Consider the following 14637-nt stretch of genomic DNA (forward strand, 5'->3'; position numbering starts at 1 on the left):
AGATTGGCCCTCCTGTAGAAAGAGCTGAACTTGTGTGTACGTGCAGGGGGGTTGGGAAGTTGACCTAAAGAAGATGGGCAGAAAGGCTTTAGTTCTCTGAACCAATATTTGTTTTTTCCAAATGTTGCCTCATTTACAAAGAAACAGAGCAAACAAAGAGCCTCTGTCTGCTTAAACCAATCCCTCCTCCACCTCCCACTCACTGTACTCTGCCCAACAACAAGGCTTCTCTGAAAGACCTGAATCTGGGTCATAGACTCATATGCTCATAGACCCGTTATCTCACAGACCTGCTAGTTCAGGGCGAGATAGTGGGAAGCAAGGGCAAGGTCCTTTTAGGAAAATGTCACGTAATTTGAAACGCCATATACAACCACTACTTTCTCAGTCTTACACTTCAGAAGTCCCTGGACAATGAAAGATTCTCAAAGTTTCCATTTTTTTCCCAGGGGATCCATAAAACTATCCTTTTCATGAAGAATAGTCCAGAGCCAGATAGCTTCATTGATGAATTCTCCCAGACATTTAAGAAGAATTAGACAAGCTTACACATACTAACCCAGGTAACAGAAAAAGAAGGAGCACTCCCTAACCAATTTTTTGAAGCCACTAAGTACAGTTTGAAAGCAAAAATCATCAAGATATCATGAAAAAAACAATACCTTTTATGAACATAGATGCAAAATATTAGCAAATTGAATCCAGCAATATCTAAAGGGTACACTAAATAATTACCAAGTTGGATTTATTCCAGGAATGCAAGTTATCATTTGAAAAATCAACCAGTGTAATTAATCCCATTAACAGAATAAAGGAAAAAATTATGACTATATCAGTCAATATAGGAACAGCATTTGGTAAAATTTAACATCCATTTGTTTTAAAACCTCTTGGCAAACTTGTCCTAGGAAACTTGCTTAATCTGATAAAGAGTATGCACATATATGTGTGTGTACATATATACAAACATATATAAATGTTTTATATATGAATCATACTAAGTGATGGAATGGTGAATGAAATCTTTTTCCCTTTGACAACAAGAAAAAAATCTGAATGTCTACAATTATCATTTCTAGTCAACATTTTTACTTGCAGCCCTTGCCAGTCCAGGTAGGTTAAAAAAAATTCACACACACACACACGGTACCAAAAAAATGTATATACACTTTAAGAAATGAAAAAAAACTGTATTAAAATTGTAATACTCAATATATACTAATAACAGAAGATGAATACAAGTCATGTTTGACTTCTGCAATTACAAGAGTTGCTCAAAGTGGTTACCATCAGCATAATTTTAACACAGTTTTTTCCTTTTTTAAAACGTGTATACATTTTTTTTGAGATGTGTGTGTGTGTGTGTGTGTGTGTGTAAAAGGATTGAAAAGGAAAAATGAAACTTTCATTTTCATGGATGATATGATTGAACATATATAAAATTCTAAAGAAACTGGTAAGTCTTAAAAAGGTGTTAGGCAATATTTCTGGATACAAGGTAAATATACAAAAGTCAATGGTATTTCTATATACAAATGAAAAAGACCATGAAAATGCCATTTAAAGTAATATAATATTTAATAACAAATGCCTAGGAATAACTATCAAATGATGTCTAAAATTTTTACGCACCAAACTATAAAATATTATTGAGAGAAATTAAACAAACTTTAAGTTAATGAAGGGTTATACCTAGAACATAGAGTGGAGACCCAATATTATATAGATGTCAGTTCTCCCCAAATTGATTCAGTGCAGTCCCAAGCTAACTCCCAACAAGTGCTTTATTGTTTTTGGTGGGGATTAACAATATAATTCTAAAGTTGATATGGAAATGCAAAAATCCTAAAACAGACATTTGGTTGCTTATGTAACTTGTAGCATATCAAGGTAAAAACAGAATGTATTTGATTTTTCTAACCTTGTCTGCCCAATTCTGAGCATCAAGATGTATAACACAATTATCAGTCCATTCAATTCAGGTATTCATTATCAATAACATTACCTAAGTGCTTTCTATAACTTGATGCTGGACTAGTAGTATAGAATGAAAATTATATGCAGTCCACTAAATATTTAAGGATTTGTAGATACATGTCCACTACAACTTGTATAATCTAGTTCTGCTCATTCCAATTTTTCCACGTTAAGTAAATTAAATTATTGACTAGCTATGGTTTAAGGTCTTTCAGATTCTTCTCATCTTCCTCCTGCTCCTTTCGCATACATGAAAAATTCAAACATACACAAAACTAGAAAAAATAATGCAATAAACATCCATTTACACCTTACCCAGCTTCAACAACTGTCAATCTTATGTCATCCATCCTTCCACTCCCACTTTTTTTTCTGGAATAACAAGTGTCATGTTATTTCACTCACAAAAGCGTGCATCTATAATATCTAAGGAATTTTTTTACATAATCATAATGCATTTATCACGCCTGTCAAAATGAACAATTATTTCATATTACCACCTAATACCCAGTTAATATGCTAACTTCCTAGTTATCTAAAAATTTTTTTTTAAGTTACCTTGTTCAAATTAGACCCTCAAACAAGATCCAGGAGTTGCGTTGGTGATATCTCTTAAATCCCTTTTACTCTAAAACAGTCTGCCTACCTTTTATGCTATTTACTTGCTGAAGAAACTGTATCATTTGTGCTTTGGAATTTCCAACATTCTGGATGTGGCTTATGTGTATCCCCATGGTGTTATTTTGTTAACAGCCTTTGGTAGAAAGTCCCTGGATATGGGTTTGTCTGATGTTGCTTTGTGATTTGATTCAGTGATGATGGGTTCTTTAGGGTATTGGAAGGAGCACAATAGTGATCTGTCCCATTATCGCTTTTGTTCAGTTTGTTTGCTTGGTTAAGGTGTTGTCTGACAAGTTTCTACATTGTAAATTTACCTTCGTAATTAATGGGTAGTTTGTAGGGAGACACTTTGAGACCCTAACCTTTTGTTTGTCATACTTTCACCCCCTAGTTTTAGCACCCATTGATGATTATTACTATATTGGTTGCCAAATAGTGATTTTCTGATTATATTGTTCCCTGTGCATTTATCAATTGGTATTCTAAAGTAAACAAATACTTCTCTTTCTCCATTTATTTATTTAGGCAGTTAGTTCCTTTTATTTGTTTTTATCAGCATGAACTCAGGAAGTCTTTTTTTATTTAGTAGTTTATAATCCTTTACTATCATTTTTTTCTCTTTTTTAAAACTTATTTTTCAATTACAGTTGACATACAATATTATATTAGTTTCAGGTGTATAGCATAGTATTTAGACCTTACAAAGTGATGACCCTGCAGTCTAGTACCCATCTGACACCATACATAGTTATTACAATATTAGGGACTATATTCTCATGCTTCCTTTATATCCCGTGACTATTTTAATAAGTGGCAACTTGTACTTCTCAATTCCTTTCACCTTTTTCACTCATCCCTCCGAGCCCCTTCCCATCTGGCAACCACCAATTTGTATCTATCACTTTGTTTCTGTTTTGCTTGCTCGTTTATTTTGTTTTTTAGATTCCACATATAAGTGAAATTATATGGTATTTGTCTTTCTGTGTACAATTCAGTGGTATTAAGTACATTCATATTGTTGTGTGGCCATCACTACCACTCGTCTCCAGAACTATTTTCATCTTGCAAAACTGAAACTCTATACCCAGTAAGCAGTAACTCATTTCCCCCTACTCCCAGCACCTACTCTACTTCCTGTCTCTGATTTTGACTATTCCAAGCACCTCATTTAAGTGGAATCATACAATATTTGTCTTTTTGTGATTGGTTTATTCACTTACCAAAATGTCCTCAATGTTCATTCATGTTATGGTATATGCCAATAATTTCCTTCCTTTCTCAGGCTGAAAAATATTCCATTGTATGTATATATTTTATTTTGCTTATCTGTTCATCTATTGATGGACACCTAGGTTGCTTCCACATTTTAACTATTGCGAATAACACTTCTATAAGCATGAGTGCCTACATCTCTCTTCAAGACTCTGCTTTCCATACTTTTGGGTATATACTCAGAAGTAGAATTTCTAGATCACACGGTAATTCTATGTTTAATTTTTTTTAGGACTTCCAATTTGTTTTCCACAATGGTTGTACCATTTTATATTCCCACCAACAGTGCACAGAGTTCCAATTACTTCACATCCTCAACACTTATTGCTTTCTGGTTTTTCTGATGGTAGCCATCCTAATAGGTATGAGAAGGTATCTCTTTACAGGTTTTATTTGCATTTCCCTAATTATTGGTGACCTTGAGCATCTTTTCATGTGTTTATTGGCTACTTATATAATTTCTTTGCAGAAAAGTCTATTCAAGCTCTTTGCTCACTTTTGAATTGGTTGTTTGTTTTTCTGTTGTGGTGTTTTAAGAGTTCTCTATATATTTGGGGTATTATTCCCTTATCAGTTATCTGATTTCCAAATATTTTCTCCCATTTTGTAGGTTACTTTGTTTGTGGTGTCTTTTTATGCACAAAACTTTTAATTTTCATCAAGTCTAATTTTGTCTATTTTTCCTTTGTTGCCTGTGCCTTGATGTGATATCTAAGAAATCATTGCCAAATCCAATGTAAGGAAACTTCTCCCCTATGTTTTCCTCTAAGAGTTTTATACTAAGTCTTAAGTGTAGGTCTTTAAGTCATTTTGAGTTAATTTTTGTATATGGTAATGGAGAGAAACCAGCTTCATTCTTCTGAATGTTTATATTCAGTTTTCCAATACAAATTGTTGAAAGAACTGTTCTTTCACCCATTAAATGTGTTGGCCCCCTTGTAGAAAATCATTTGATAATATATGTGAGTGTTTATGTCTGGGCTATTCTTATTCTATTCTATTCTATGCTATGCTATGCTATGCTATGCTATGCTATGCTATGCTATGCTATGCTATTCTATTCTTATTTTTTCTATTCTATTCTATTCTATTCCTATTCTATTCCATTCAGTTCTTTTCCACTCCACTCTACTCCACTCCTCTCCACCCTATTCTATTGGTCTATGTGTCTGTCTTTATGCCAGTACTATACCTTTTTGATATCTTTAACATTATGAGTTACATAAGTTTTGAAATCAGGAAGTGTGAGTCCTCCAGATTTGTTCTTTTTCAAGAGTGTTTTGGCTGTTCAGGATCACTTGAGATTCCATATGACTATTAGGATGTTTTTTCTATTTCTGCCACACAAAAAAAAGTCATTGGGATTTTGATAGTGATTGTGTTTAATCGATAAATTGCTTTTGGTAGTACTGACATCATATCCTAACAATATTAAGTTTTCTAATCCATAAACATGGGGTGTGTTTACATTTACTTATGTCTTCTTAATTTCTTTCAGCAATGTTTTGGATCTTTCACCTCTTTGGTTAACATAATTCCTAAGTATCTTTTTGATGCTATCACTGCATCCTGCACTGGCACAGCTCTGTCTCCCAATTCTCCCTTCTCTCCTCCCCCCGCTCACGTGATTCTCCCACCTTTAGGGGAATTCAGTAGTGGGCCTCTTCGTCTTGCCTGTCTGCTGTGCAGGGAGTCCTTTGTGGAGTTATAGTTGTTCGATTAGTTGTAAATTCCAGGACAGATTTACAGAGGTTTACCTCACGCCGCCATTTTGATGACGTCTCTCCTACATACTCCTTTTAATATGCTGATGAATTCAGTTTGCTAGTATTTTGTTGAGTGAATGTTCATAGGATTATTGGTCCTTAGTTTGTTTTTGTACAGTGTTCTTGTCTTGCGTTAATATCAGGTTAATGCTGGCTTCATAGAATGAGTTGGGAAGTGTTTCCTCCTCTTCAATTTTTTGGAAAAGTTTAAGGAGGATTGGTGATAGTTCTTTAAATATTTGGTAGAATTCACCAGTGAAGACAGCAAGTCCAAGGCTTTTCTTTGTTGGGAGATGTTTTTATTACTGATTCAATCTCCTTACTAGTAATGGGTCTATTCAGATTTTCTATTTCTTCATGACTTAATCTTGATATGTTGTGTTTTTCTAGGAATTTGCCCATTTCATCCAGGTTATCCAATGTATTGATGTACTATTGTTTATAGTATGCTCTTAGAATCCTTTTTAATTTCTGTAGAATCTGTGGTAATGTTTCCACTCTCATTTCTGGTTTCAGTAATTTGAGTCTTCTGTGTTTCTTAGTCAAGCAAGATAAGGTTTGTCTATTTTGATCTTTTTGAAGAACCAACTTTTGGATTCATTGATTTCCTCTAGTTTTTCTATTCTCTTTCATTTAACTCCACTTTCATCTTTATTATTTCCTTACTTTTGTTAGGTTTGAGTTTAGATTGTTATTCTTTTTCTAGTTCCATAAGGTGTGAAATTAGGCTATTTATTTGAGCTCTTTATTCCTTTTTACTGTATTTATAACCATAAATTACCCACTTAGCACTGCTTTTGATGTGTTCCACAGTTTGGGTTTGTTGTGTTTTTATTTTTATTCATCTCTAAGTATTTTCTAAATTCACTTGTGATTTCACCTTTGATCTACTGGTTGAGAGTGCATTATTTAACTAACATGAATTTGTGAATTTTCCAGTTTTCCTTCTGTTGTTGATTTCTAACTTCATCCTGTCATGGTCAGAGAAGATACTTTGAATCATATCTATCTTTTAAAATCTATTGAGACTTAATGTGTGGCCTAACCTAGAATGGTCTAATGTCCCATGTGCACTTTAGAAGATTGTGTATTCTGTTGTTGCTTGGCAGAGTGTTCTGTATATATCTGTTTGATATAGTTGGTTTAATGAATTTTTCATGTTCTCTAGTTCCCTTCTTGTCTACTATTTGGTTGTTCTGTTCATGATTAAGAGTGAAGTATTGAAGTCTCCAACTATTATTGTAGAACTATCAATGTCTCCCTTCAATTCTGCCAATTTTTGCTTCATGTATTTTAATGGTCTGTTATTAGGTGTGTAAATGTTTATAATTGTTATATCTTCTTGTTGTGTTGAAACTTTTATTAATATATAATGTCCTTCTTTGTCTCTTGTAAGCTGTTTTGATTTAAAGACTATTTTGTCTGTTATCACTATAGTCTCTTTTGGTTACTATTTGCATGGAATATCTTTTTCCATCTTTTCATTTTCAATCTATTTGTGTCTTTGGATCAAAGTCTCTGCTATACAGTGTATAGTTGGATCATGTGACTTCCCCCCCACTCTTGTAATTTCTGTCTTTTGACTGGAGAATTTAATCCATTTACATTTATAGTAATTACTGATAGGAGTGACATCAGCATCATGGTGGAATGAGAACCCTTGGTCTCTTCCCTTCAATATACAATTGGTGGGACATCTAAAACCCAACAAAGGTTCTTATGCTCAGTACACTGGGACACCAAAGAGATCCACACATCGGTATATCTAAAGGTGGGCATACAGGGACTTGTATGGGAGGCAGAACAAGGGAAATGACAGGGAAGGTGCAGTCTTGGTTCCCCAGCTGCCCAACTAAGCCTGCAACCCCAGTAAATGCGGTAGCAGTGGAGGAGTTGTGATGCAGCCGCCACTCCACATCCCAGCAAAGTGGAGGAAGGGCAGCATCAGCGTCAGCACCCGAGAATCTGGCTCCCTCTCCTGGTAGTGGAAGTGCTTGCACCACCAGAGAGGCCAGTAGCAGTGGTGGAGGTACATCTTGAGCACCCTGGCCACAGCTCAGCGGTGCCAGCATATATATAGGGAACCAGGTAGCTATGTGACAGGCTCACAAACCCAACTCTCCCCAAACTCCTTATACCCCCACTATGGTGGCAGTACCCCAAGACTCAGATCGCCCAGAAACAGCAGGGGCACTCACCACCCTGATCATGAAGATGATGATTCCCACAACCCCAGCAGCATCCCTTTATCGCAGGGACGGCAAAGGCAACAGTGCAACAGTGATTCCTGACGCACAGGTAAAACAGGTAAGAGAAAACGGAAACTTGCACTATAGCACCATCTACTGAGAAACAAAAGAAAGACCTCTACAGTGGAAATGTAATGGCTGTATGCGATGTCAGAGGGGTAGTAGATGGTGGGAAGGGGGTTATCACTATGTGAGGGGTGTAAATGTCTATTACATTGTTTTGTACACTTGAAACTAATAAAAAATAAATAAGATAAAAACAAAACAAACAAACAAAAAAGAAAGACCTCTAATTATCAACCTGCTGAACTATTAAAATCAAAATGGTACCTAAATAAGAAAGATGTTCACTGCTTAAATACACCAGAGAAACAACACATCAAGCACCATGAACAACCAGGGTAACATGGTATCACAAAAAGGAAATGACAATTCTTCAGAAACCAAACTCAAAGTCATGGAAAATTGTGATCTAAGTGATAGAGAATTCAAAATAACAGTCATGAAGAAACTCAATGAGATGCAAAAAAATTCAGAAAGGCAGTTGAAACAGCTCAGGAATAAAATGAACAGAAGGAGTACTGTACCAAAGAGATTGAAACTCTTAAAAAAGAACCAAATAGAAATGATGCAGTTAAAGAACTCAATAAATGAGATGAAGAATGCATTAGAAAACACTGGAAATAGAGTAGACCATATGGAAGAGAGAATTAGCAAGCTCAAATGCAGAAATCGAGAAATGAGATAGAAGAGGAGAGACAACTAACATTAAAACAACTCTGTAAAAACTATCCAACTCCACTAGAAAGGGCAACATAAGGTTAATGAGTACCCTAGAACGAAAAGAGAGGGAGAAAGGAGCAGAAAGCCTATTCAAAGAAATAAACTTCCCAAACCTGGGGAAGGAACTGGACATACAAGTACAAGAAGTTAACAGAATACCTAATTATCTCAAAAACAAAAAGACCTTCTCCAAGACACATTACATCAAAACTATCAAAAGTCAATGATAAAGAAAAAATTCTTAAGGCAGCCAAGGAGGAAAAGACAGGAACCTACAAAGGAAACCTCATCAGGCTGTCATCGTATTTCTCAGCAGAAACTCTAAAGGCCAATAGATGGGCCGAGAGAGAATGTAGTGATATATTAAAAATACTGAAAGATAGAAACCAGCAGTCAAGAATGCTTTATCCAGCAAAGTTACCCTTTAAATATGAAAGAGAAATAAAAGCTTTCCCAAACAAAAGCTGAGGAAATTCACCACCACAAGACTTGCATTATAAGAAATGTTGAAAGGAGCTCTTCCACCTGAAACAAAAAGACCAAAGTACACAAAACTTTGAGTAAAGTGACAGACAGACAGACAGACAGCAGAAAATTGCAACTCTATTTCAATATAGGGTATTAAAAACTAAACTGTAACATAAGAGTTAAAGGGAGAAAAGCATGAAAAATAACTATAGCTACTTCAATTTAGTAATAAACACAACATAAAAAACAAATAATTTGTGACAAAAAAACATAAGAGGAAGAAAAGGAACTTATACAGGCAAATGAAGATAGGATACTATCAGAAGCAAAAGGCCTATTTTATCTGTGAGAAACTTTATAGAAACCTCATGATAAACATAAAACAAAGCCAAAGCTGAGACACAGAACATAAAAAAAGAGAAAACAGAGAAAAACATCATGGAAAAATCACTGAACTAAAATAGCAGAAACACAAGGAAAAAGAAACGATGGAGATAGAGAGCAATCAGAAAACAAAAGAAAACAGCAGTAGTAAATCATCATATGTCAATAATCACTCTAAATGTAAATGCACTGAACTCACCAATCAAAAGGCACAGAGTAGTTGGATGGATTAAAAAACAAGACCCAACTATATGCTGCCATTAAAAGAACCACCTCTGCTCTAAAGACAAATAAGCTCAAAGTAAAGGGATGGGAAATGATACTCCAAGCAAATCCAGAAGCCATACTTATATCAAACAAAATAGATTTCAAGTCAAAAAAGGTAACAAAAAACAAAGATAGACATTACATAATAATAAAGGGAACAATCCATCAAAAAGGCATACTATTTATTAATATATATGTACCCAAATTAAAACCAATATATATAAAGCAATTATTAACAAACCTAAAGAGGGAAATAGACAGCAATACAGTAATAATAGGAGACTTTAACACCCCACTTAAACCAATGGATAGATTATCCAAGCAGAAAGTCAACAAAGAAACATCTGCCTTAAACGACACATTAGACCAGATAGAATTAATAGATATTTGTAAGACATTCTATCCAAAAGCAACAGAATACACATTTTTTCCCAAATGCACATGTAACATTCTTAAGGATAGATCATATGTTGGGACACAAAACAACTCTCAATACATTTAAGAAGGTTGAAATTATATCAAGCATCTTTTCTGACCATAGCAGTATGAAACTAGAAATCAACTACAAGAAGAAATCTGGAAAAATTGCAAATATTTGGAGATTAAACAACATGCTTATGAACAACAATTGAGTGAATGAAGAAATAAAAGAAGAAATCAAAATTTCTTAGAGACTAATGAAAATACAACATACCAAAATCTTTAGGATGCAGCAAAAGACGTACTAAGAGGGAAGTTTATAGCAATGCAGGCTTACTTCAAGAAAAGAAAAACCTCAAATAAACAATCTAACCTTATACCTTAAGGAAATAGAAAAAGCAGAACAAATGAAGCCCAAAGTCAGTAGAAGGAAGGAAAAAATAAAAATCAGAGCAGAAATCAATGAAATAGAGACTAAAAAGATAATAAAAACTAATGAAACTAAGAGCTGGTTCTTTAAAATGATAAATTACATTGACAAACCTATAGCTCTACTCACTAAGGAAAAAACAGAGAAAACTCAAATGTATAAAATTAGAAATGACAGAGAAGTTACAATGGATACCACAGAAATACAAAAGATGATAAGAAAGTACTATGAAAGGCTATACACCACCAAATTGGAGCATCTAGAAGAAACGGATAAATTCTTAAAATCATACAACCTTACTAGACTGAATCATGAAACAATAGATAATCTAAATAGATTGAACACTAGTAAGGAAATTGAAACAGTAATCAAAAACATCCCAAAAAACCAAAGTCCAGAACCAGATGGCTTCACTACTGAATTCTACCAAACATTCAAAGAAGAATACAATAGGTAAACCCCGTGCTTGCTTCCTCTCACAACCACATCAAAATTACAACTGAACTACAAAACAACCATCAGTGACAATCGCCTGAAGTCTAGCTGAAAAGAAGTCCCGCAACTAAGGATATACAAAAGAAGCCACGTTGAGACTGGTATTAGGGGTAGAGATGCGGAATTGGCTGATCCCACATACGTGTGTGGCAGTTAAAAATCGAGAGGGATATTTTAGCTGCACAGGTCCCTCCTGAGATTCGAGGGGTCCAAACCTCACACCAGGCTCCCTGGCCCAAGTTTCCAGTGCCAAGAATAGAAGTCTCCACAACTTTGGGCTGTGAAAACTGGGGGCGATTCTGGTTGAGTGAGACGAAGGGCTACTGGAATCCCAAATGTTCCTCTTGAAGGGCCTGCACATACACTTACTCACAGACAGACTCACTCGCTCTGAACTCCAGTGCTGGGGCAGCAGCTTGAAAGGCACCACAGACATACAAGGAGGAACTAAATTATCTGGCATCAGGGAGAGGGCTAGAGGGGCAGCTTTCTTCCAGACAGAGGTGCCGGCAGAAGTCACTGTTCCTTTGTTAAGCTCTCCCCTTTCCGGTGTGCAGATGCAGGTGGCCATCATATCTAAGTCTCCATCAATCTAGTTGACAATATTAGCCCCTCCCTGGTGATCCTGGTGACTCCCTAAGACCATGCCCCACCCAACTTGCAGGGCCCATCCCAGCCACTTCCAGTGGCTTTTCCATACAAACGACCTGTCTTGGCTCATGCTTGAACTCTCCTAAAATCTCTCAAAGCTTCACAAACCCCCGAGTAACATCGGGCCTCAGCATGTCCTGTACCTCTTGCTAAGCAGCGCCAATGGTATTGTAACAGCTATGTACGATGTCAGAGGGGTAGTAAACTTGGGGGGGGGGTTATCACTTGTGAGGGGTGTAAATGTCTAATCATTATGTTGTTTTGTACACCTGAAATTTAAAAAAAAAGAAAGAAATGGTGTTGGGATAACTAGATAGCCACATGCAAAGGAACAAAACTAAGACCACTATTTTATACCTCACACAAAAATTAACTCAGAATGGATTAAAGACTTGAATGTAAGACCTGAAACAATAAAATACATAGAAAAAAGCTTCTGGAACATCGGTCTTAGTGGTGTTTTGCAACAATGAGGAGAGGTGTAACAACAATGGTTTCTTTCTTCTGAATCAGCACCTCCCTATTCAGAAGCAACAATCAGTGACCAGAACACAGACCCCTATATCAGCATCCTTATAGCCCACCCTAGCTCCCAAAAGCTGTGTGCAAGCCACTCCTGGAATATGTGCACAGCTGTCTGATGCAGGGCAGGGAGTAAGAGAATGTATAGCCACTGCAGGGCTAAGAACTGAAATGGACTTAAATTAATTGCAATTTACCTTCTAAGCCTTCCCCTAGAAGTTGGAAGCCTTCAATAGACTCTAGAGTTCTAAAATACTCGTAGTTATACCGGACAGATTTTACCAGTGCAATTGTTGTCTGGGAGGGGAGACAGAATCCTGGCACTTCATGCTCTGCCATCTTCCCAGAATACTCCTCTTCATTTGTTTTGATGCTTAGATTGTTGTGAATTTGGGCACTGGGTGGGCCTTCAAGCTTGCTCCTGTGTGTTTTTTACAAGCCCCATTATTTTTTAAGCACTTCACTTTCTGGCAGAATAAGGCATTTAGGCCTATCTTATACTTTCCCTGCACTAGCTCTATAATCTGTGTTTCTGGAATCTCATTTCTCTAAGAAAACTTTATCCTTTTAGTATAGAATGGTATTTAGGGACCAAAATCTGAGTACTAGGTAACTGCTATTGGAGAGAAACTAATACTAGGATCTTTCAACAGACAGAGCTAGGAGACAGATGATAGATCGATAGATCGATAGAAAGATCGATAGATCGATAGATAGAAAGATAGACAGATATCCATACACATATCTATATCTTTTTCCCTCTCTCTCTACAACTGTGATTTCACACTGATTCCTCCAATTTCAGTTGAACACTACAGCAAATCTTCTGGGTTTTTTCTTCCCCATGTTTGCCACTCCCTTCTCTGACAGTGAGAAATGGGGATCCCAATATTCTCAATATGTTTAGCTCTTTGCTCACTTCCTCTGTGCATGATCAATCTCCTAATTCTCCAGCTGCCCCTTTGGCCCCAGTGTCAGTCTCCACTGCCCCGGCCACCTCAAGAAAAGGAAAGGGAGGAGAATGAATACATATTTTTTAACCGAAGAAAAGAACAACAAAGAGAAGAGGAGAGAAAGTTATGGAAAGGGAAGAGGAAGATGAAAGGGAAGGCTTTTTATCTGTCTCCATAGTCACACCGTACTGTGAAGGGTAGATGTCAAGATCATGTGCAGAACTAGGAATAACTGAACATAAACGGTCAGCATCTTTCAATGTTACAAAGCTCTGGGCTCCTTTTCCTCAACTCAGTCATTCATCTATAATGTGCTGGGAGAAGCTAAAGGCCATTTGTCCTCATTTGAAAAGCTAGAGATATCCATTCTGCAGGCAAAAGAACCTAAGAAAACCCTTTCCTTATCAGTATAATGTTCAACCTAATCCAGCCATCCTTGACCTCTAGGCCAACAGCTGCAGAGGTCACAGACCCTGGAGCTGAGTAGATTCTGGAAACTTTCATGTGTAAAGGAACAAAAGTCCTGATCAAAGGTAGGCATGCGGGAAAATCTGGTCTTCTCTGGCACACTGTTTGCAGAACACTTGGGCAGACTTGGCAAAGATGGGAAGGGGGTTAGAAGTCAGGGCCAGCAGCACAGTTTAGAGCTCCATGGCAGGGCTGGTTTCAGGCAAAATTGTGGAACAGACCATTTCTGATCCAGGAGCTGCTTCAGTTCCCACTCCAGAGACCCCTCTGGCAATTGACTTTTCCCAGGCCACAAAGTGGAATGCCAGGGATGGGGAAGGAAGGCTGAGGAATTCTGAGAGCCTGGTGTAAAGTGGGTCAGGACTCCAGGATGTCAAGGAATCTGGATTGTAAAATAAAGGATCGCAGGGAGAGGACTCTGCTCCAAATTTGTATTTGGAAATCATCTGCCCAGTGCAAAGCAGGAATGTAGTGGCAATAGAAGTGGCATTAATATGAGATATGATCACAACTGCAAAGATCAGAAGATGAGAACATGGCCCCGGTTCTCCCTGACTGGGGACTAAAGCTAGTGTGGTTTGGTCGTTTGCTTCTATACATTCGCTTCTTTACAGTAAGACTTTCAGTTATTCAGTGAATTAGGCAAGTTACTTAACTTTTAGTGCCTCAGTTTCCAATCTAGTAAATGGAAATAATACCTACTTATTATGCTAAGTGAAATAAGTCAGAAGGAGAAAGACAAATACCATGTGATTTCACTTATATGTGGAATCTAAAAAGCAAAACAAACGAACAAACAAAACAGAAACAAACTCACAGATACAGAAAGGAAACTGATGGTTGTCAGATGGGAGGGAGGGTGAAGGACTTGGTGAAAAGGTGAAGGGATTCAGAAGTTACAAATTGGCAGT

This window comes from Rhinolophus hipposideros (assembly GCF_964194185.1).
Source record: "Rhinolophus hipposideros genome assembly, chromosome: 14".
NCBI lineage: Eukaryota > Metazoa > Chordata > Mammalia > Chiroptera > Rhinolophidae > Rhinolophus > Rhinolophus hipposideros.